General features: G+C 40.7%; 1 protein-coding gene across 1 annotated transcript in view; it reads left to right on the top strand.

Annotated features, from left to right (window-relative positions):
• MAP6 (microtubule associated protein 6) overlaps positions 1–23,268 on the top strand; it is a 78,711-nt gene that overhangs the window by 3,818 nt on the left and 51,625 nt on the right. The gene's annotated exons all lie outside the window — the stretch shown is intronic.

The following is a 23,268-nucleotide window of genomic DNA, read 5'->3' as shown; positions in this document are numbered from 1 at the left end:
AATACACTATAAAGAAAAAATCATTGGCAATTATAAGCTTATCTAGAACATTGATTTTCCTTCCCTATTGTCTCACATTCTTTTCCTTGCTATGATTCTAGGATATCTTCTGAATTTAAGTACCATGTCCACTGTAGATGGGCCTTATGTCACCTTAGAAGCCAAGCTGTGCTCCACTTCAATGATAATTTGATTTGCAAACCCTTTTCTTCTGCCATTCTACATAAATCATGGTGTGTTTACACCATGGTGACTGGTTCATCTCATGGACTTTACAAATGACATCTGCCGCATGACATCAGTGTGAACAGTCTGCTTAAACAGAAAGGGACATACAGTCCATCATGTAAAATATACATTCAAAATTCAGAATAATATGCGTGCTCATTGTTTTACTTTACAATTTACAGTCATAAATAACATTACATACCCTTTGACGTTGTGGTTTTGAGAAACCTTCCCTATTCAGTAACTCATCTAATTCCCAATCCATTCATATCAGCCTGAGATTTTTGCATTCAAGTAGTATCCAAGATAGCTTCAGGGTTATTCACAAACATGAGTTTGATTAATTTTTAATACATTCATTTTACATAGATGATGTTATAAAACTGAGAAGCATGTCTTTTTTTTTTTTTTTTTTTTTTTTGAGCTGGAGTCTCCCTCTGTCGCCCAGGCCCCAGGCTGGAGTGCGGTGGCGGGATCTCAGCTCACTGCAAGCTCCGCCTCCCAGGTTGATGCCATTCTCCTGCCTCAGCCTCCCGAGTAGCTGGGACTACAGGTGCCCGCCACCTCGCCCGGCTAGTTTTTTGTATTTTTTAGCAGAGATGAGGTTTCACCGTGTTAGCCAGGATGGTCTCGATCTCCTGACCTCGTGATCCGCCTCCCAAAGTGCTGGGATTATGGGCTTGAGCCACCGCGCCCGGCCGAAGCATGTCTTTATTACCATTTTTAATGTTAAAGATGGATTTCATTGGGAAGCCATTTGTGACTTTAGACCTGACCTTCTCAATTAGAAAATAGATGAGTCATAAGGAGGTGATTAAAATTCCTCTCCCAGTCAACCCCATTGCCCTGGCCATCAGATAATAGGGGTAGATAGGGTAGCATCTGCTCCCTATAGACATGCTAATAAGAAACTTTTCCTAGAAGAAACCAGCTGAGGCACTAGGAGGTAGAATTAATAAACCAGGGTGAAATACTTGAAAAATAAGGGCAGTAACAAGGAAGTTAGAAAGAAAAGGAGTCTTGAATGTCTGCCCTCCAGCCTTGCATGAAGGTTGCAGGAAGGCCCATCTGACTTACTTTATGCTATGCAGAACTGCCCCATTCCCCAACTGCCCATTTCCCTAATTTCCTCTTGGGTCAATCCCAGCAATGCCTCAAGGCCAATCTTGGATGCTGAATTTACAGTGATGCTTTCCTAGATTCAGCCATTCTGAATGAATTTTTCTTCTATTCCCTTTTTACTTTCTGAACTCTTATCATTGTCTGCTTGATTGTAAAATACTTTTGTCTATATCTGTCTCCCCCACCAGGTCATGAACACCTGAAGAGAAGGCTGTATTTTGTTCACTCTGTACCTCTCACAGCCTAGGTGCTATATAGATTTATTGAATCTAACGGAATTTTTAGGGCTTGGTGAAAATTTTATTTATCTATATATTGATAGAGTCAATTTCATTTAGTTGAATTTTTTTCAGAAAATGATCACCAAACCAGATAAGGAGCTGGGGATACCAAATAAATGAGTCATAATTTTAATGTAAGAAAATTGTGCCGGGGTGGTGGCTCAAGCCTGTAATCCCAGCACTTTGGGAGGCCGAGACGGGCGGATCACGAGGTCAGAAGATCAAGACCATCCTGGCTAACACGGTGAAACCCCGTCTCTACTAAAAAATACAAAAAACTAGCTGGGCGAGGTGGCGGGCTCCTGTAGTCCCAGCTACTAGGGAAGTTGAGGCAGGAGAATGAAGTGAACCCGGGAGGCAGAGCTCGCAGTGAGCTGAGATCCAGCCACTGCACTCCAGCCCGGGTAACAGAGCGATACTCCGTCTCAAAAAAAAAAAAAAAAGAAAGAAAATTGTGTCTTCCTCAATCAAGTTAAAGTCCAAATCCTGGTCAGGCGCAGTGACTCACGCCTGTAATCCTAGCACTTCGGGAGGCTGGGCGGGGGAGGGCAGATCACGAGGTCAGGAGTTCGAGACAAGCCTGACCAACATGGTGAAACCCCGATCTCTACTAAAAATACAAAAAATTAGCCGGGCATGGTGGCGTGCGCCTGTAATCCCAGCTACTCAAGAGGCTGAGGCAGGAGAATCGCTTGAACCTGGAAGGCGGAGGTTGCGGTGAGCCAAGATGGTGCCACTGCACTCCGGCCTGGGCGACAGAACAAGAGTCCGTCTCAAAAAAAAAGAAAAAGTACAAATCCTACCAGGTTAGCACTAAAAGTAAATGTTCAAATGGAGAAGGGCAGCAAACTTTACAGACGTGACTCTACATGGACCTTCACCTAGGGCAGTGGTCCTCAACCTTGGCTAAAGAATCAGTGGAGAACTTTCAAAAGACTGATGCATAGGTGCCTTGCCCAGAAAATCTGATTTCATTGGTCTGGGGTGTAGCCTGGGCAACCAAGTTTTTAAAAACTCTCTCAAGTGATTCTAATGTGCAACTCACGTTATGATCTACTTTTATAAGGCATGGTTCTCAAAATTTAGTACACAAAAGAATCACCTAGAGAGCTTTCTGAAATGCAGATTCCTGGGCCACATCCTCATACATAATTCAATGGGCTTAAAATGGAGCCTAAGTAATTTTTAGCAAGCATGCTAGATAATTTTAATGCAGGTGAGTGCAGGCTTTACTTGTGAAAAAATTACTTGGAGAGATTTGCCATCTTTAGGCTATTGAGTTTTCCCATATGCAAACATGGCAAAGGTTGCCATTTATTTAAGTCTTTTATGTTCTTCACTTATATTTTGTAATTTTCTCCACAAAATCACATACACATATATACTCACATATATACACATATATACAGTTTTAAAGTTTTATTTCTGTATTTAAATTGTTAATAATCTAACTAGATTTTATATTGATGAGTGGAGTGAGGTAAGGATTGAATTTTTCCCTATATGGAAAGTCATTTATCCTTACACTCTTTTTTAAAGCTTTACTTTTCCCTACTAACTTATGATATCTCCTCTATCACATAAGGGTCACATATCTTTAGATATTATGTCTGAGTTCTCTGTTCTGTTCCATCAGTCTGAGCTAATACCACATTATCTTATTTTATTTTTTTCTGATCTAGCTTTTAATTATTGTTCCTATTGTGAAGAGTTTATTACCTTTTCTAATTTATTATTGCCCATATGCAATAATTAATTTTTGTATGTTAATCTTGTATTCAGGAACCTTATCATACTCTCTAATTAGTTTTGATTGTAGACACTCCTGGATTGTCTGTAGAGATAATGTATGTTTTTAGCAAATAACAATTTATTATCTTCCTTTCCAAGATTTACATATCTTGTTTTTTTGTGTGTGTGTTGCTCTGTTGGTTAGGACATCTGGGGTGGTTTCAAATAGTAGGTGATAACAAACATCCTTGTCATGGGATTTGGCAAGTTTCTAAGTTTTATCATTAAGTATGAGGTTTGCTATATGTTTTTATAAGATAAGATTAAGAAATTTCTATTTTTCTTAGTTTGCTAGGGGTTTCTAAAAATTAGTTTGGCTATTGAATCTTACTGAATGCTTTTTCTCTTATTGAAGGCTCAGTGTCAACTGAGATGATCTGTGATTTTTCTTTTTTAATCTGTTAATAGATTTTTTTTCTCATATTGAACAATCTCCGCATTTCTGGGATAAATCTCGCTTAGATAGAAATATATTTTATTATGCTGAATTTGGTTTTTTATTTTTTATCTGAAATGTTTGCATATATATTCATAAATAAGATTGGCCTATAATTTTTCCTTTTTTATATTGGTCTTACGTACTGTTGGGATCAAGGTTATACCTATAAAATTAGATGGATAGATTCCCCTCCTTTTTAGTTATTTGAATAAGTTTATATAAGAAGGACTCAAATATCTGATAAAATTATCCTGTAAAACTTGCTGGACCTGTTGTCTTTTTCATGAATTTTTTTTTAACTATCAATTCGATGTCTTTAATAGTGATTCACTTATCCAGGTATTATATTTCTTCCTGAACCAATTTTGATAATTTATTTTTTCTGGAAAAATGTAAATTTCTTCTAATTTTATAATTTATTGACATAAAATTGATCATAGCATTATCTTGTGGATTTAAAAATAATCTCTACTTACCTGTAGTTATGTCTCCTTTTTCATACCTAATATTTATTTGTGCCTTCTCGCTTTTTTTTTTTCAGGATTAGTCTTGCTCAGATTTGTTTTGTTTTTTAGTCTTTCCAAAGAATAAATTTTTGATTTTGTTGAGCATCTCTTTTTTCAGTAAATTTTACTCTTATTTTTATTATTCCCTTTCTTTTTGTGCTCTGAGAAGTAGGCAGAGGTCAGCTTATCAACAGCCTTGTATTCCTGGCTAAGAAATTTGGATTTGCTTCTATAGACAATAATGAGTCACTGAAAAAAATCTAAGCAGAGGGACAACATAGTTTGATTCAAATTTTATAAAGCTCCCACTGGCTGGCTGTAGCACCTGGGGAGATTAGAGAAAGGGAGGCCAATAAGGAGGCTATTGAGATAATTTGGAGAAAATAACAAAGCCTTAATCATGGTTGAGAGATCGGAGATTTTTTTTTTTTTTTTTTTTTTTGCGATGGAGTCTTGCTCTGTCACCCAGGCTAGAGTGCAGCACATTCTTGGCTCACTGCAAGCTCTGCCTCCCTGGTTCAAGCGATTCTCCTGCCTCAGCCTCCCGAGTAGCTGGGATTACAGGCACCTGCCACCGTGCCTAGAGGCACCTGCCACCGTGCCTGGCTAATTTTTGTATTTTTAGTAGAGATGGGGTTTCACCATCTTGGCCTGGCTGGCCTCGAACTCCTGACCTCGTGATCCACCCACCTCGGCCTCCCAAAGTGTTGGGATTACAGGCGTGAGCCACCGCGCCCAGCCAGAGATCGGAGATTTATAAGATAATATGGGTACAAAACAACAGATCTAAATGACCAATCGAGATTCATAGAAGAGGATATGGCCCAGAGTGACCCTTGTGTTTCTGATTTTGGTAACTGGTAGTGATGCTAGTCACTGGAACAGGGAATATAGAGGGAGAAAAAAGTCCGAAGTGAAAGTTGAGGTACTTTTCAATATATAGAATTTGGATTGTCTATGGGATATCTAACAAGAGGTGTTTGAGGGTCAGTTGAGTAAGTGGATCTGAAAGCTTAGGGAGAGGCCTGGGCTGTAAATATAGATTTGGAAGCAATCAGCTTGTGGATGTTTCACTTCCTGTGAAAGTCATAGGAAGAGGCAAAATTACCCTTGGAAAAGGAGTAGACAAAATTAACCAACAGAAAATGGAGCCATGGGGGATACACATATTTGGAGTACTGACAGCAGAAGGGATGTCCATGAAAAAGATGAAGGAGGAGTGATGTGAGGAAGGAAGAAAGCCAGGAGAGAAACTTGTCATGGAAACCTCATATAAATTCAGCAGTGTTTGATGTCTGTTTGGACATTTTTACTGAGGCATTTTGTTAGATCATTAGTTAACTTTGTACAATTAACCCTCAGAAATACAAAGCTGACCAAGACTAACCCACAAAGAAGATAAGATATATACAATTAATTATTTGTTGCTCTCATAGGGAAAGATTGCATCTAACACATATATGAACTTTAAAAAAATGTCAAGCCAGTGATAGTTCTAAAATCAACAATCACTAAGAATCATTCAATGTCCCAAATAGAAAACTAAAATAAATCAACAAATGTTCATTAAGATTAAGGAGCTATCTCTACAATGCTGCTTTGGCTTTACAAACTGTGTCAACTGTATTAATGTAAATAGGTAAGCTTCTCATTCTCTGCTGAATGAAGATGACTTCAACATGGAACTGAACCAGCAAACTAAAAACTTCTAGTTTCACCATCAGAAATAATAATACTAATAGTAGCTAATTTAGTGCCTAGCATATGCCTGGCGGAAGGCTAGAAACCTTAGATACATTTTCTCCCTGAAATCTTTGCAATCACTCTTCAGGAACCATGCTGTTACTTCCCTGTTAGAGCTTATGATCCCCCTTCCTCTTATCGCCCAGACTGAAGTACAGTGACGCCATCTCGGCTCACTGCAACCTCTGCCTCCTGGGTTCACGCGATTCTCCCGCCTCGGCCTCCTGAGTAGCTGGGACTACAGGCACGCACCACCCATGCCTGGCTAATTTTTGTATTTTTAGTAGAGATGGGGTTTCACCATGTTGGTCAGGCTGGTCTCGAACTCCTGACCTCAGGTGACCCACCCACCTCTGCCTCCCAAAGTGCTGGGATTACAGGCATGAGCCACCGCGCTTGGCCCCTTTAGGTTTTAAGACTGTTGAAATCACAGGCTTTGTCTACACTTGTCTTTCTCTACACTCAGCACTTCCTCCATATCATATTAATATGTACTCTCTTCATTCAGTTTCCATTCAGTAAATGTTTATTTGTATCTACTATGTCAGGTCCTGGACCAAGTCTCTGGATGACAAAGTGGTCCCTGCTCTCAAGAGCCTTTTGTTTATTGGACAGAGACAAGTGTGCTGAAAAGTTACAGGTTCCCTGATAAAATGTCTGTGCAGGGCATGGTGGAGCACAGAGAAGAGAGGAGTTAAGTCTGCCTGATTTGAGGGTTGTTGGAAAAGAATTCAGTAGAGAAGGTTACTAGTATGCTGAGTCTTGAAAGATGAGTTGGCAGTAAATGGGAGAATGGATTAATTTGAGTAAAAGTACAAGAAGAGAAATTATAAGCAGTTCTGTGTGGGCAGAACTTGGAAGTATCGTTGCATAAGGATAGAATGGCAAGGGACAGAAGAGGGAGGTAGGCTGGGGATAGCTCCTTTGTCTTATAAGCAACAGGAGAATCAGAGTTCAGTTTTAGATTTTAGAAAAGGTGACTTTGACAGCAGTAGGAAGAATGGACTGGAGAGATAGACTGGGAATAGAGTCCAGGGAAGAAACTATAGTCTAGGTGAGAGATGATAAAGACCTCCATCAAGAAGAGAATGTAAGCAAGTGCTGATAAGAATAAAATAATAATGGCTAAATAAAAGTAGGCAGAAAGGGAGAGGGAAGAGTCTAGGATGTTTCCAGGGTTCATGTTTTGGATGTCTGGGGCGGGGGGGTGGTGGGGAAATGGTATACACTGAGATAGATAGCACAGTTTTGGTAAGTTGGGTTAAGGGTGTCTTTGGAAGGTCTACTTGGAGATGTTCAGTACAGAATGAAAATGGAAACTCGTACTGCTGCTAAGGGTGTAAATTTGTACAGCCACATTATAAAACTGTTTAGCGTTATCTATTCAAGCTAAACATACATTTACCATGACCGAGAAATTCCATTCTTGAGTATCTACCTAACAGAAATGAATACAGAAGATGTGTATAAGAATGTTTATAGCAGCATTATTAATAGCTAAGAACTAAAACAGCCCAAATGTCCATCAACAGTAGGATACATAAATTGTGGTATATTCATACAACAGAATATTATATAGCAGGGTATGGAAGGCTGAATAATCTCCCCTACAAAGATATCCAAATCCTAATTCTAGGAATTTGTGAATATGTTATCTTACATGGCAAAAGGGACTTTACAGATGTCATTAAGTTATGGGCCTTGAAATGGGGAGTATAGCCTGGTTTCACTTGGGCTCGGTGTAATCACAAGAGTCCTTTTAAGTGAAAGAGGAAGACAGAAGTGTCAATATTAGGGTGATGCAGTGTGACAAAGACTTGACTGGTGGTTGTTGGCTTTGAAGATGGAAGGACACGTGCCAAGGAATGTAAGCCGCCTCTAGAAGCTGGCAAAGGCAAAGAAAGTATTCTCCCCTAGAGCTTCCAATGAGACCTATTTTGGACTTCTGAATGACAGAACTGTGAGATGATAAATCTGTGTTGCTTTAAGCCATTCTGTTTGTGGTAATTTGTTGCAGTAGCTATAGGAGATTGATACACAGGGTTTATCAATTATTGACCAGATACTTCTTTGTTGTGGGCCTGTCCTGTGCATTGTAGGATGTCTAGCAGCATCCCTGGCCTCTATGTACTACACACCAGTAATATTTCCCAGCCCTCCCCACCCTGAGTTATGGCAATCAAAAGTGTCTCCACACATTACCAAAAGCTTCCTAGTGGACAACAAACTTGATCCCAGATACAGGGGTATTTACTGAATTATTCCATTTATATGAAGTTCAAAAACAGGCAAAGTAATTGATGGTGATAGATGTTGGAATAATGGTAATCTCTGGGATTTAGGTGGGTAATTGCCTGAGAAGGAGCACAGCAGAACATTCTGAGGTGTTGGAAATGTTCTATATCTTGATCTGAGTGGTGGTGACATGGGTTTATACACACAAACAATTGAGACTTATGGACTTTATTCTGTGTATGTTATACCTCAACAAAAAGTAAGAAACAAAATACAAAAGAACTAAATGGAGATATAGCTTGAAGCTCAGGAGAAAGGCCAGAACAGAAAAGATCAAGACAACATCAGCCTGTTGGTGAGAATCAAACTCATAGATATTAGGGTGGGTAGGGGATAGAGAGGGTGAGAAGAAAAGAATGCTAAGGTCAGTGCCCAGCAAGCATCAACATCTCTGGTATATGTGGGAGGAGTAAGAAAAGAATGAGCTCGGCCGGGCGCGGTGGCTCAAGCCTGTAATCCCAGCACTTTGGGAGGCCGAGACGGGTGGATCACGAGGTCAGGAGATCGAGACCATCCTGGCTAACACGGTGAAACCCCGTCTCTACTAAAAATAATACAAAAATCTAGCCGGGCGAGATGACGGGCGCCTGTAGTCCCAGCTACTCGGGAGGCTGAGGCAGGAGAATGGCGTAAACCCGGGAGGCGGAGCTTGCAGTGAGCCGAGATTGCGCCACTGCACTCCAGCCTGGGCGACAGAGCGAGACTCCGTCTCAAAAAAAAAAAAAAAGAAAAGAATGAGCTCTTGGTGTCTGTGCTTGCCTGTCCTGTCCGAAAGAGAGTAGGAGCATAGGCCTCACTGTGGTCTCAACCTCCCACCTCCGGTGCTGCTGGCCTTGTACATTACGCACAGGAACTGCTGTGTATTACATAATACACATAGTTATTATCTTTGCTCTCCTTCCCTTATCCTAGCATAGTCCACTGTCACTGGGTGTTTGTTTTCAAACTGAATGAAGAGGCTTTTGCAGGATTAGGCCTGGTGTAACCTCTTTTAGTGGGAAAATTGTGCCCAGGCCTCAAGCCACAAAACCCACCACAAGTGCATCTGAAACAATACCTCCTCCACTGAGCTGTACCCTTGTGGTCACTGTCCATTTTGTGCAGTGACTTCGAAACACTGACCCACATTGTGGCATATCCTAGAGTGTACAGTGCATTTTTGCAAGCCTCCTAGCCCTTAAGGATTGTTCCCTATTAAACCATAATAATTAGGCAGAAGGTAGATCAAGGCAGAATGTGAAAGAGCAGAATATTAGAAAGAACAAAGATATAATTGAGTTTCAGGCTCATCTGCTGAGTGTTTACTCTGTGCCATCTGCTTTAACGTATCTTTTTCTATAGACTTCCTAATGACCTTTTAAGGTAAACATCTCTATCTTTAAAGATGCAGAATAGAGTCAGGGAGGTGTGGGGACCGAGGTTACAGAAACAGTCAGTGGCTGAGTTGGCTCAGAAATCTGATTCTCCTCATTCCAGCCACAGCTGTGTCTTGCTTGTGCAGCTCCAGCAGGCCCCTGCCAAGTCCCCTCATGTTCGCCTAGTCTAACATGCCATTCTTGGGACGGCTACTGCCAACTTCAACCTTTATGTTGTCTTTCTGGCTCCAACTCTGCTAAGCCCATACCATCTCCATCCACTAACCTTGTTTCTACAGTGGAGGAGGGGTGGGTTGTTTCACCTCTTCTTGTCCTAAACTCTCAATGGATTCCCTTCTCCTCCAGGGCAAGACCCAGGCACCTTGGCGTGCAGTCAGTGCCTTCCATTATCTGACCTATCTGATGCTTCCAGTCTTTTTACCCACTGCTCCCTGCACACACTCAATGCTTTTTCTTGGGTGTTCTCAGCCCTGGCTGCACATTAAAATCATATGGGCCTCAGCAGGTGCTCTGACCAAATCACAGCCTAACCTGGGTCTCACAAGCCCCACATTCAAACTACTGCTAGATTTTGCTCACAGTTTCCCCCCTGCCCTCCTCCCATTTTCTTTCTAAATCCTTTTGATCCTTCAGGGCTTTTAGTCCATTGAGAAAGAGGCTTATACTATAAAAGCAGGGAATTAGGTTGGATTTATTTGATCCTAATTCCATAATAATAATGCAGTGGGCCTAATATTATTTTTACTCAGTGTTCAATACAACATCTTAAGAGCATGCCAGGGCTGGGACTATAGGCTATGAAGATTCAAGGTGAAGAGCGCATGACCCCTGTTTGCAGGATATTGCTGTCTTTTGAGGGAGATAATATATGTGCAAGTATTGTATATAAAAGTACCAGGCAGGCCCTGGTGAGAGTGAAAATTGGGAGCCAGAGTTCTCTAGGGGCACAACAGTGGCTAGTTAACACTATTGGAAGATTGTTGGAAGGAATGATTGTATGAGTCCTGGGAGGTGCCCTTGTGTCCTGTGAAGAATTTAGTGTCCATCAAAGCTGGGTTTGAATCATGCATCTTAACTTAAAGTCTGTGTGATCTTGGGAAAGCCTTGCTTTTTCTCATCAATAAAATGGGGGTAACTACACAGTTGTGACTTTACAGAGTCATGATGAAGATGAAGGGAGATAATGCTTGTATACAGTGCATACTCATCATAGTAAGTGCTGGCTACTTTTATTATTATCACTGAAATAATGAAGTAGAGTAGGTCACCAATGAAAGTTTTTCATTTACTCATTCAAGAAACATTTATTGCATCTCAGATGAATCACTATGCTAGGGTAGAGAGATAAATTATACCTAGCAACTGTCCTAAAGGAGCTCCTGGTCTAGTGGGAGGAAGGCATATTTTTCGAAAGTATAGTCATAGTAGTAAGTGCAAGAATAGAAATGTGCGCAGAATATTGAGGAGATGTAGAGGAAAGGGGGTTTCTGGCCTGAGTCATGAACCACTTCCTGAAGGGGTGTACCTGTACAGTGTGTCAAAATCTTAGGAGTTAGTTCCATTGGGAAGGAAAAAGATTAGGAACTATAACTTTCTTCCTAGAGGTTTTTATCAATGAGGTGAAAAATCAGAAGGGCACTTAAAAGTACAATACTTTTTTATAATTCCTGCTTTCCTCTGATGTCTGGCTTTATTTAGGACTTTGGTTTCAAGTCCTGCTTACCACGTATTAACTGTATGATTTCGGGCAAGTTGCTTAATTTCTCTTCTCTGACTTTGTTTCCTTAGTGGTAAAACAGAATCACTAATATCTATCTTACAAGTTGTTGAAAGACTTAACATTCCATTAAGTCTGTTACTCTCTTCCCTGTCTTATTTACCATTGTACCTCTAGCACCTAGCTTAGTGCATGGTATTTAATAGATGCTTAATAGATATTAATTAATTGAACAAATGAATGAATGATGTACATACAGTGCGTAGCACAGTCCTCACCCATAGTAAGCACTCAATAAATGGCAACTATCCTCATCATCATTGTCCCTGGTGGGTTGAGTACTATTTGGCTAATATATAGAGGTCCTTTGCCCTTCTCATTGCACACATTCTGAATTTCTGGGTAAAGAACCATTAAATGCTCAGGTCAAAGATTTTCTGTGAGTATTTTTTTAGTCCAGTAAGCATCTCTGAGTCACCATGTTCTAATCTAACTGGGCAAATGTGAATTATATGGAGAGGCCTGGCTTTTGCCACTTTGTGTACACAAAAATTATTTATTTTATTGCATGAGTAAAATAAGAATCATAAAGTTAGAATTGTAATAAAAGCAATTAGAAAAGAATGATTTTTAACAAGTTTAAATTTGCTCTGAAAATGAATTCAGAGATGTTTATGTGCTTAGTAAAGTGATGTTATCTAATATTTGCCAAAGTCTGGATTTGGGTGGCATCTAAGTGGCACAGGTCAGAGAATGGGTTTATTGTGTACAAACTCAAGGTCGAATTTTCCTCCTTGGATTGTGATGACTTGCCAGCCAAGTATCTGTGCCACTCTGACAGCATTATGCCCACATCTCCTCAAAAAGCCCAGGGGCCCCAAGGACTCCTCCCGAGAATTTGGTATATTTCACATGATTTTTCAGGGATGTACAAGAAAGTCCATTCAGCTTGCTTTCCTTGCAGGCAGAGCCTGGGCCTTGTCTTTTTATGCCTTTCTTAGGCCTGGCACAGAAGAGAGTTCAACCAGTGTTTGAAGAATGACTCTCAGCAAGTGAATGGGTCCATTGCCATTCTTCTCAGAGCTTCCTGATGACCACATTCTCCCTTGTGGATTGAGTGAGCCACTGGATTAAATATGCAATTCAGATACTGAGAATCTGTTTAGCAGGTACAGAGAGAGAAAAAAATGAGGCATCATGGATGTAATATGGGTGGGAGAGAAGTACGCGGAGGAGAAGGAGTAGGGATGGCAGTCGGAGTGTTGCTGCCCATAAGCAGAACCGTGCCCCACGCCTGATGACTTGAGAAGACCACATTGTCAAGGTTTCTAAAGATGGATTCACAGTATTTTTCTTTGTTTTGTTTTGTTTGTTTGTTTGTTGAGATGGAGTCTCACTCTATCACCCAGGCTGGAATGCAGTGGCATGATCTCAGCTCACTGCAACCTCCACCTCCTGGATTCAAGTGATCCTCCTGCCTCAGCCTCCCTAGTAGCTGGGATTACAGGCTACCACGCCCGGCTAATTTTTTGTATTTTTAGTAGAGATGGGGTTTCACCATCTTGGCCAGGATGGTCTCGATCTCCTGACCTCAGGTGATCCACCCGCCTCAGCCTCCCAAAGTGCTGGGATTACAGGCGTGAGCCACTGTGCCTGGCCGATTCACGGTATTTTCTGAATAATACTTACTGTAGTGTGTCAACACACAATTCTCCATCCTTTAACTTACCACAGCCTTGCTGTACCAAGTGCACTTCTTCCTGGGGGTGAGCAAAGACGTAAGTCAGTGGTAGAAACAACCAGTTTGGAGTTTAGATCACCCTTCCAACAGCAGTCAGGTTACCTTTTCATTAATTATTTCTTCCTTTCCTGTTAGCACATCAGTCAATTATTCATCCATTAAACAGACAGTTGTCAGTCTCCTACTATATGTACATAACTTCCTGCCCAGAGGACACTTGCAGTATAGGAGGAAAGGCAGCATGGATGTGAACTCCTTGACTATAGCAAAGTAAATTATGTTTTATAGGATGTCACCTGCTTTCTTTTGTTTTTTTTGTTTGTTTGTTTGTTTTTTTCTTTGAGACAGAGTTTCCCTCTTTCACCCAGTGGAGTGCAGTGGCGCGATCTCCGCTTACCGCAATCTCTGCCTCCTGGGTTCAAGCGATTCTCCTGCCTCAGCCTCCCGAGTAGCTAGGATTACAGGCACATGCCACCACAGCTAATTTTTGTATTTTTAGTAGAGACAGGGTTTCACCATGTTAGTCAGGCTGGTCTCAAACTCCTGACCTCATGATCTGCCCCCCTCAGCCTCCCGAAGTGCTGGGATTATAGGCGTGAGCCACCGTGCACAGCCCAGATGTCACATACTTTTTGAGCAGAGGAATTTATTAATTCTAACTTGAAAAGTCAGAGAAGACTTCAGAAATGAGGATGGCATCTGAACTGGACCTAGAAGGATTAGTCTGATATCAGCAGGCAAAACAATCAGGCAGGCAGCAAGGGAGGTGGCAGGTCCCAGCAGAAGGGACAACTGGGGCATGGAGAGCTAGACATGTCTATGGAGAACCACGAATATTCCCATATAACAGGTGTTCCAAGTATAAGAAGTGACATGGTGGGAGACAAGCTTTATAGCTTTAGTCGAGACCAGTGGTGGGCAAAGTTCCTATAGAGGGACAGATAGTAAATATTTATAGGCTTTGCAGGCTAAGATGCAAAATTAAGGTTATTAAGTAGGTACTTATATAACAAGCGAGAAAACAAATTTCCACCAAAATTTTATTGCTAAAGTTCAAAATATAATAATAATTATTGAAGATAATCTTTTATAATACAGCTATGCTAATGAGAATAATTTTTTGGGGGCAATAACATTTGCTGAATTGGGGTTCAAAGTTAGTGTTCCCTTTCATCAGGTTGACTGCAAACATTCATCTACAAAAACCATTCTTAGCTCACGGCGGAACAAAACAGAGGGCTGGATCTGGCTGGTAGGCAATAGTTTGCCAACCTCTGATCTAGGTTATTGAGGACAGAATACTGTGTTACCAAGTTTCAGACTCTGTATTGAAGTAGCAGGTAACCCCCTGAGCAGAGTGCATAAGAATACTTGGTTCAACTGTGCTTTAGTAAGCACATCACTCATTCTTCCAAAGTGACATAGCCATTCTCTTGTTTCCTTTCAACTGAATAGCAACAGGAAGCTGATGTACATGTAAGAGTCTCTTTGTCTTTATATATAATGGATAACCAACCAATCTCTCATAGCAACCAAGAATGCAAGGTACAGGAGTCCCCATTGTAAAATACTGTTAGTCTCTGGCTACTATGACCATTTTTGTGTGGGGTTCCCTTTAGGGCTACAACATGGAATTTTTTTAAAAAATAGACGAGAGATAAATGGTATTAAAAGGTATACAGTGAGATAATCAACATGTGCTAGCACCCAAAAATAGCACAGAAGAGAGAGCTCTACCATGAAGGACTGTTATGACACCTCACTGAAGCCCTGGTCCAGCATTCCTTCAGAGAGGGCCAAAGGCAGGCTGTGAATTGGAGAGAGGCTTGGTAATTCTAAAAATCTACTCTAACAACACCATTCTCTGGGGAGTCTTTTAGCACGTCATAGTAGTCCCAATTCAGACTGCGTTTGTGAGAATGAGATTCTCTGCAAGCCCTTGGTAGAATGCATTACTTTAGTCATTTGTTCATTCAATTCATATTTGTTGAGCTCTTCCTACAAATAAGACTCTGAGCTAGGCTCTGGGGACATGACTATGAAATCCAGGCATTGGGACGTGCTGATTGAAATAGGAGTGTCAGCTCCTACTTCAATAGTAGAGAGAAATGTGATGATGAAGATGATGATGATGATGGGGATTGTGGTACTGGTGGGTGAGGAAGAGAGGACAGAGCAGCAGAAGCATGAATGCTCTTAAATAAGGAAGGTCTTTAGGGTTAGGAGTATGTGATGTAGGGGAGAAGTGTTCTGAAGAAAAGGTGAGGAACACAGGAGAAATTAGTAATCACAGCTACTCATCTGGTAGCCATGGTGCAGTGGACCCACCAAATGGCTTCGGATCAGAAAACTTCAGCTTAAATTCCAGCCTTTCCATTTACTATTTGTATGACCTTGGTAAAGTTATTTCAAGTCTCTGAGCCTCAATTTCCTCCTTCAGAAAACAGGGCAATATGATACATGTCATAGGATACAGGATATGAACATGTGTAAACTCTCAGATCCTTGCAGTTGTAATTCCTAAATATTAATACTCAGAGGTGAGCGTGGAATCCGAATGCACACCAGTCTGGACACCAAGAGAGCAGTCACTCAGGGAACAGACCCTGAACTAAGTTATTGGATTACAGCCATGAACAAGACAAAGTTCATCATGGAATGAGCAGTGTAATGACAGATAAGGTGTCAAGTGTGTATTTCAATAACTAATGATTAAATTCAGCTGTGATAAATGCTTGGCAGGGAAGGTACAAGGTGCTAACAGAGCATTTAATGGGAGCTGACAAGCTAACCTAGATGAGGAGCTGGAGCTGTCATCTGAGGAAGTGGTGTTGGAGCAGAGCTTAAAGGTTAAAGATGAACCTTGAGGCCAGCTTTGCCTCCTGTGTGACCCTGGACAAGTCTCTCCTTCCTGCTTCATTGTCCTCGTCTGTTACTAGGGGTTGGCCCAATTTTTGGGGGAGTCCTTCCCAGCACTACAGTGCCACACTCAGAGACCCGTTTAAAGGCCTGGGTGCGTGATGCCAAAGAATGGTCTCGCGTTGGAGTGGGGAACACAGGAAGGAGCACGACGGATCTGAAAATCCGATGACATTGAAGAGAGAGGGAGCTCATGGCCAAAGAATCAATTCCATCCATTCGATACTGCTCTCATTCCCACCTAAGTATCTGATGGTGCCTTCTCCAATAAATCCTCAAAGCATTTTCTGGGTTTTTTTGGAGAACTTTAAAAAATACACCACTAAGAAAGGTAAAACACACATATTTTCGTTATCCAGAGATTAAAAAATTAACATTTTATTATATTTGCGCTGGGTGCGGTGGCTCACACCTATAATCCTAGCACTTTGGGAGGCTGAGATGGGTGGATCACAAAGTCAGGAGTTCAAGACCGGCCTGGCCAAGATGCTGAAACCCTGTCTCTACTGAAAACACAAAAATTAGCTGGGTGTGGTGGTGCATGTGCCTGTAATCCCAGCTACTTGGGAGGCTGAGGCAGGAGAATCGCTTGAGCCCAGGCAGCAGAGGTTGCAGTGAGCCGAGATTGCGCCACTGTACTCCAGCCTGGGCAACAGAGCAAGACTCCATCTCAAAATAAATAAATAAATAAATAAATCATATTTGCTTCTAGTCTTTTTTGTATTACAAAATATTTTTTCAGATAAAGTTTTTGTGGGTTTTTTTTCCCCACTAGGCCCAGACCCATTCTGCTTCTTCCCTTGCCCCTGGGCAATCACCACTGTTATAAGGAGGTATACTTTTGTGTATACCTCTTCATCCATGAGCTGTATAAGGCCTTGCAGTTATGTGTGCTTTCTGACATGGCATCCTACACTGTGTATCATTCTGTCACTTTGTTTTTTTCACCCAACATCACATGTCTTGAGAAAATGCAAACACACACATATACGTAAATACCCATACGTATACAGATCGTTCTTTTTAATGGCTGTATAATCTGCCATCATACAAAAATATCACATATTATTTATTTCCCTATTTACTTTTAGGTTTTTGTACGTTTTTACTATCACAAATAATGTTGCAGTGAATATCCTTATACATGTCTAGCTGTGAATATATTAAAGGGTTAGAAGAGAAATTGTTGGGTGTTGGGTTATGCACATTTTGTATTTTATTAAATGTTGAAAAATTGTTCTTTTTCCTGGCTGGACCCATTTATACTTCAACTAATAACATATCAAAGTACCCCCTTTGTCTTATAATGTCAGACTTAAAAATTCTTGCCAATTTCATAATATGAAAATGTTGTTTTGTTTACGTCATATTTCCCTGATTTTGAGTCAAATTAAGAAATTTTCCATATGTTTATACACAATTTGCATTTCTTCTTCTGTGAATTGCATATTCCTACCCTTTCCCATTGTCCTATTCAGGTGTTACCTTTTTCTTGCTTGTCTACATTGATTCTGATTACTAATCTTTTTTTCTGTGGCTTGTCTTTTACCTTTGTTTGTAGTGTCTTTTGTCATGCATAAATTTTTCATTTGAATGTATTCAGTGGACTTAGTCCTTGCCTTTATCATTTATTTTTTATTGCTAATGTAAGAAATGCTTCACTATCCCAGAGTTATAAAGGCACTATTTTCTTCTGATAGTTTTCTGTTTATTTGTTTGTAGACAGGGTCTCACTGTGTTGCCCAGGCTGGAGTACAGTGGTGGGATCACAGCTCATTTGTGTCTCAACCTTCCAGGGTCAAGCAGTCCTCCCACCTCAGCCTCCTGAGTATCTGGAACCACAGGCATGCACCACTCCACCTGGCTAGGTTTTTAAATTATTTTTGGTAGAGATGGGGTCTCACTATGTTGCTCAGGCTGGTCTTGAACTCCTGGGCTCAAGCGATCCACCTGCCTTGGCCTCCCAAAGTGTTGGGATTACAAGCTTGAGCCCCTGCACCCAGCCACTTCTAATAGTTTTAAAATTTGTTTTTCACATCTAGATGTGTAATACATCTGGAGTTCATTTTTGTGTATAGTGTGAAATAGGGTACAATTTCCTGTTCTTATATGTAGGAAGTCAAGTATCCCAAATCCGTTACTGGTCTGACAGGTAATTCTTTTTTCCTTGATTAAAAAAGTTCCCACTATTATATAGCAAGTTTCCTCATTAGTTTCTGGATCTGTTTCTGGGCTCTCTATTTTGTTAGATTGATCTGTTTGTCTTTTTCTAAAAAAATGCCACACTTATTTGTCATAGCTTTGTAATACGCTTTGATTTTTAAGAGGACAGATCTCTCTTGGTTGTTTTTTTACAGAATTGTCTTGGCCTTTCTCAGATATTTATCCTTTCATATTTATGTTGGACTCAGTTTTCAAGTACTGCAAAAAATACTGTTGGGATTTTGATTGGCCTCAGGTTAAATTTATAGATTAATCTAAGGATTAACATCTCTATAATACTGAGTATTTCTATGTGTAAACAAGATGTCATTCCCTTTACTCAAGTCGTCCTTTATATTCTTCAAAAAGGTCTCTTTTCCTTGGGATTTTTCCTATACGTTTTCTAGATTTTGTTGCTATTATGAATGAGTTTTTTTTCTGTTATCGTTTCTAATTGGTTGTTGTGGTATATAGGAACAGTGTTGTTATGTCTTCTACCTGTGAACTTGCTAATTCTTTTATTCTAATATTTTCTCCTTTGATTCTTTTTCTTTACTCCTTTTCGATGCATTTCTGTCTTCTATTGAACTACATTTTTCTGTATTCCCTTCTACGTGGAAGTTACATATTCATTTTTGTGGGGTTTTATTTTTCTGGTCAGGTAGTTTTTTTTTTTAGTAGCTATTCTTATTTTTAAATAAGAATTAAAAAATAAATTTCAGCTGGGCACGGTAGTTCATGCCTGTAATCCTAACACTTTGGGAGGCCAAGGCGAGGATCCCTTGAGGTCAGGGGTTCAAGGCCAGCCTGGCCAACATGGTAAAACATCGTCTCTACTAAAAATACAAAAATTAGCCAGGCCTGGTGGTACATGCCTGTAATCCCAGCTACTTGGGAGGCTGAGGCAGAAGAATCACTTGAACCTGGGAGGCGGAGGGTGCAGTGAGCTGAGATCATATCACTGTACTCCAGCCTGGGTGACAGAGCAAGACTCTGTCTCAAAAAAAAAAAAGAAAAAAGAAAAAAGAAAAAAAAGTTTCAAATCAATCAAGATCTACTGCTCCCAATTCCATGTTTTTCTTGTCTTATATTTTACCTCATCTTTGCTTTATAAATCCTCGATTTAGAAATAATTAGTAATATAATTTTTAAACCCAATGCTTATTAGATTTAGTTTTAATGTAATTTATTTAATTGCATATTTATATAAATTTTGTATAATGGTTGTGCTTAATAACTGGCTCATAAAATTCCAGAAAATTTAGCTGTGGCTCTCTCGAGCCATTGTGAACTGGCTCCAGCACACTACTGACCTCTGAAATAGACTTGCAGACCAGAGGAAGCTTCCTGAAAGACTGACGTTTGAGTGAGACTCTGAGGGTTGAGTAGAATTCTGCTAGATGAAGTAGAGGGTGGCATCTCAGGCAGAGGAAATGAAGAGAACAAGGAAAGATACCCACAAGGTTACAGCATTAGCTTCACCTGGAAGCTTAACAGAAATGCAGAATCCCAAGTCCTGCCCTGGAAATACTGAATCAGACTGCATTTTAGCCAAACCCTTATCAGCATTTTAAAGTCTGAGAATCCCCAAGCCAGAGCAGGCTTTCTCTCAAGTGGTCCAGACCACTTATGTTGGAATCACACGAAGTGGTTGTTTACAGTGCAGATCCTGGGCCCCACTCAGGCTCCTGACCTTCTCAATTGGAATTTCTAAGGTTGGGCCCAGTAACCTGAAATTTCAGTGTGCTTCTGAGATTGTTATTATGCATGTCAGCAGTCCACACTAAAAGACTTTTGAATTGGGTCAGAGAAATGAAACTCCTTAAGCCCTCCTAGTAAACTATTCCCTTCCCTTTGTATGCAAAGCATATAGGTCATTGTCTGACAGACAATAGGTGCTGTACCAATGGTAGCAATTGTTCTTGCAGTATTTGTGATATTTGAAACATCATGAGTTTCTTGTCAAGGCCAGAATTAAGCATGATCTAGGGAAAGACGTGTGTGTGTGTGTGAATGTGTGTGGGGGGGGGGGGCGGGGGTTGGTTTGGGAGGAGGGTATGCAAGGGACTCAATAATTCAGATTGTCCCCTCAGCCTGTTCCCCACCCTCAGTGCCGGCAACCATCTGCTCTAGGAGCCGCCTGTCTGGGAGTGAAGGGTATCCATGGTTACCAGTGTGGAGGTTGCCAAGAGGACTCTGTGGCCGCCAGCCAGAGGGGAGAGTGGAAATTAAGTGGAACTGAAAGTGACAGACTCGTGTGTGTTCAATGGAGTAGGAGGCAGTCAGCTGTGAGAGCCATGGTGGGGCATGGGCATGGCAAAGCTAGCACTGGGGCACCCAGAGGAAGCCTCTAGACAACAGTGACTGCACAGCTGTGCCCAGGAGGATCACTTTAGGCAGTCTGAACAGTAATCTCTCTCTGTGTGTGTCTGTCTCTCTCTCCCGCACACAAACTACCTCCCTCCCTTGTTTTCTCCCTCCACTCCTAAGCAGATGCTTTAATTGTGGTGTTGGTTCATCTGTCTTTCTATACATATTTTTATAGGGTTGAAATCATGCACTTCCAATTCTGGATTCTTTACGAAAAGTTCCTTTGAGTCAGGCATTTAGCTTTGAGAAGAAATTATAGAATTTAGAGTGAGATGTCTCCTGTGTTTGCACCCCGCATCAGCCTGGTCAAAAATTAGTGCCTGAGGCCAAAATGACAAGTTGGCCCAAAATGGATGTTCCTAAGTGAATGCTATTGTACATCTCAACCATTTTACTCATTTCACCAGTTTTCAAGTTGGGGTTTTTTTGTGTGTGTATTTAGCAGCTTTGATAAAGCCTTCTGCATAAAGAAGAAAACACTTCCAACAGGAAGAAAGGAATGGGGGATTGTTTTACTTAGATATATATTTTTTAACTTTTGTTTTTATAGATTTAGGGGGTGTAAGTGCGGCTTGGTTACATGGATATATTATGTAGTGGTGAAATCTAGGCTTTTAGTGTACCCATCACCCAAATAGCATATATTGTAGTTATTAAGTAATCCTTCATCCTTTACCTGCCTCCCATCCTACTACCCTTCTGAGTTTCCAAAGTTGTTATTCCACACTCTGTCCATGTGTACACACTATTTAGCTCCCACTTACAAGTTAGAATATGTGGTATTTGACTTTCTGTTTGAGTTATTTCACTTAAGATAATGACTTCCAATTCTATCTATGTTACTGCAGAAGATATGATTTCATTGTCTTCTATGGCTGAATAGTATTCCGTGGTATATATACCGTATTTTCTTTATCTACTCATCCATTGATGGACACAGATTGATTCTATATCTTTGTTATTGTGAACAGAGCTGTGATAAACAGCAGCAGCTATCTTTTTTATATCATGGTTTCTTTTCTTTTGGGGTAGACACCCGGTAGTGGGATTGCTGGATTGTGTGATAGTTCTATTTTTAGTTCTTTGAGAAATCTCCATACTGTTTTCCATAGAGATTGTACTAATTTACATTCCCAGCAACAATATATAAGCGTTCCCTTTTCTCCGCATCCTTGCCAGCATCTGTTATTTTTTGACTTTTTAGTAAATAGCCATTCTAACTGGTGTACGGTGGTGTCTCATTGTTTTGTTTCAGATATTTTTTTAAAGAGTATTCAGATGTAAAATGCTGTATTGATCTTGGAGTGTGACAGTAATAGAGTGAGAAACATGTAAGTGGATCATTTGTCCTCATTTAGTGGTACAACAACAACCAGAGGCCTCATTATTCCTGTTACCCCAAGAGCACTAGAGGTGACGGTTGGGGAAGTTGGCAGGAGCACCCCAAGGGCAGTGCTGAATCCTTAGTGACCAACCATGTTTCAGGGGAAAATGAGCATTACCTGCCAGGGAGATCAAGATACCATTTCAAGCAGAATGTTTCTCAGATTCATCCATTGTCTAGATGAGTTCTGTTTCTGATCAGTTCATCTAGTTGTATATTATCTTGAGCAGGATACTTCATGGGAGTGGAAACAACCACTAGGATTGCTGTAAGCCAGGCCTGAGGGGCCTGTGAGGAGCTCAGCAGAGCACCGGGCAGATCCAGGCCCAGTCAAGCCACCCTGGTGCTCTTGAATTTTCCCCAAGGCAATGAAACTCTTTATGTACATCATTTAAATGATTACATACTATTCTAGCATGTAGACATAGCACATCTTATTTAACCATTCCCCTATTATTGGACATTTCACTTGTTTTCAGGTTTTCACTCCTGTTAATTCAAAACATTACAGTGAAGGTAGTTTTGTCTGTCCTTCCTTCTTTCCCTCCGTCCCTCCCTCCCTTCCTCCTTCCTTCCTTCCTTCCCTCCTTCCTTCTTCCCTCCCTCCCTCCCTCTCTTCCTTTCTTCCTATCGTTCTTTCTTCCTTCCTTAAGAAACAACTCCATTTCAAGGCCATAATTTTGATCCACTGATAGTTTCTTGACCAGAAGGAGTTTTATAAGTAATCTGTCCTGCCCTCCCATTTTAGAGATGTGACATCTGAGGCTGACAGCAGGGTTTGTGATTTACTCAGTGGCAAATCTACGGTGGGGTTCAGAGTAGAGAATTGGATCCAAGTCTTTTTGGACTCCTACTCTAGTGCTGTCTTCTCTCTCACCAAGCAGCCTCCAGCTCCACCTTTTCATTTTGCCTGATCATGTATTTCACACCCCATCACCCAGAAATACTACAAAATTAGTCCATTCAAGACCCTATAAATAGCTGAGTTTATTTTATTGGATGTGTTTCTGTCCTTTTAAATGTTTATTTATGAGTCAATACTGTTTTCACGGCAAACTAGAAAGCAGGGACTGTATCTTTTTCAACTTAATGTCAGTAAATGCTTTTCTTGCATGATTGAAAGGAGCCTGTGAATAATTCAACCACTCCATATA

The sequence above is a fragment of the Piliocolobus tephrosceles genome, chromosome 13 (assembly GCF_002776525.5).
Source record: "Piliocolobus tephrosceles isolate RC106 chromosome 13, ASM277652v3, whole genome shotgun sequence".
NCBI lineage: Eukaryota > Metazoa > Chordata > Mammalia > Primates > Cercopithecidae > Piliocolobus > Piliocolobus tephrosceles.
This window is presented reverse-complemented; position numbering and strand designations above follow the sequence as displayed.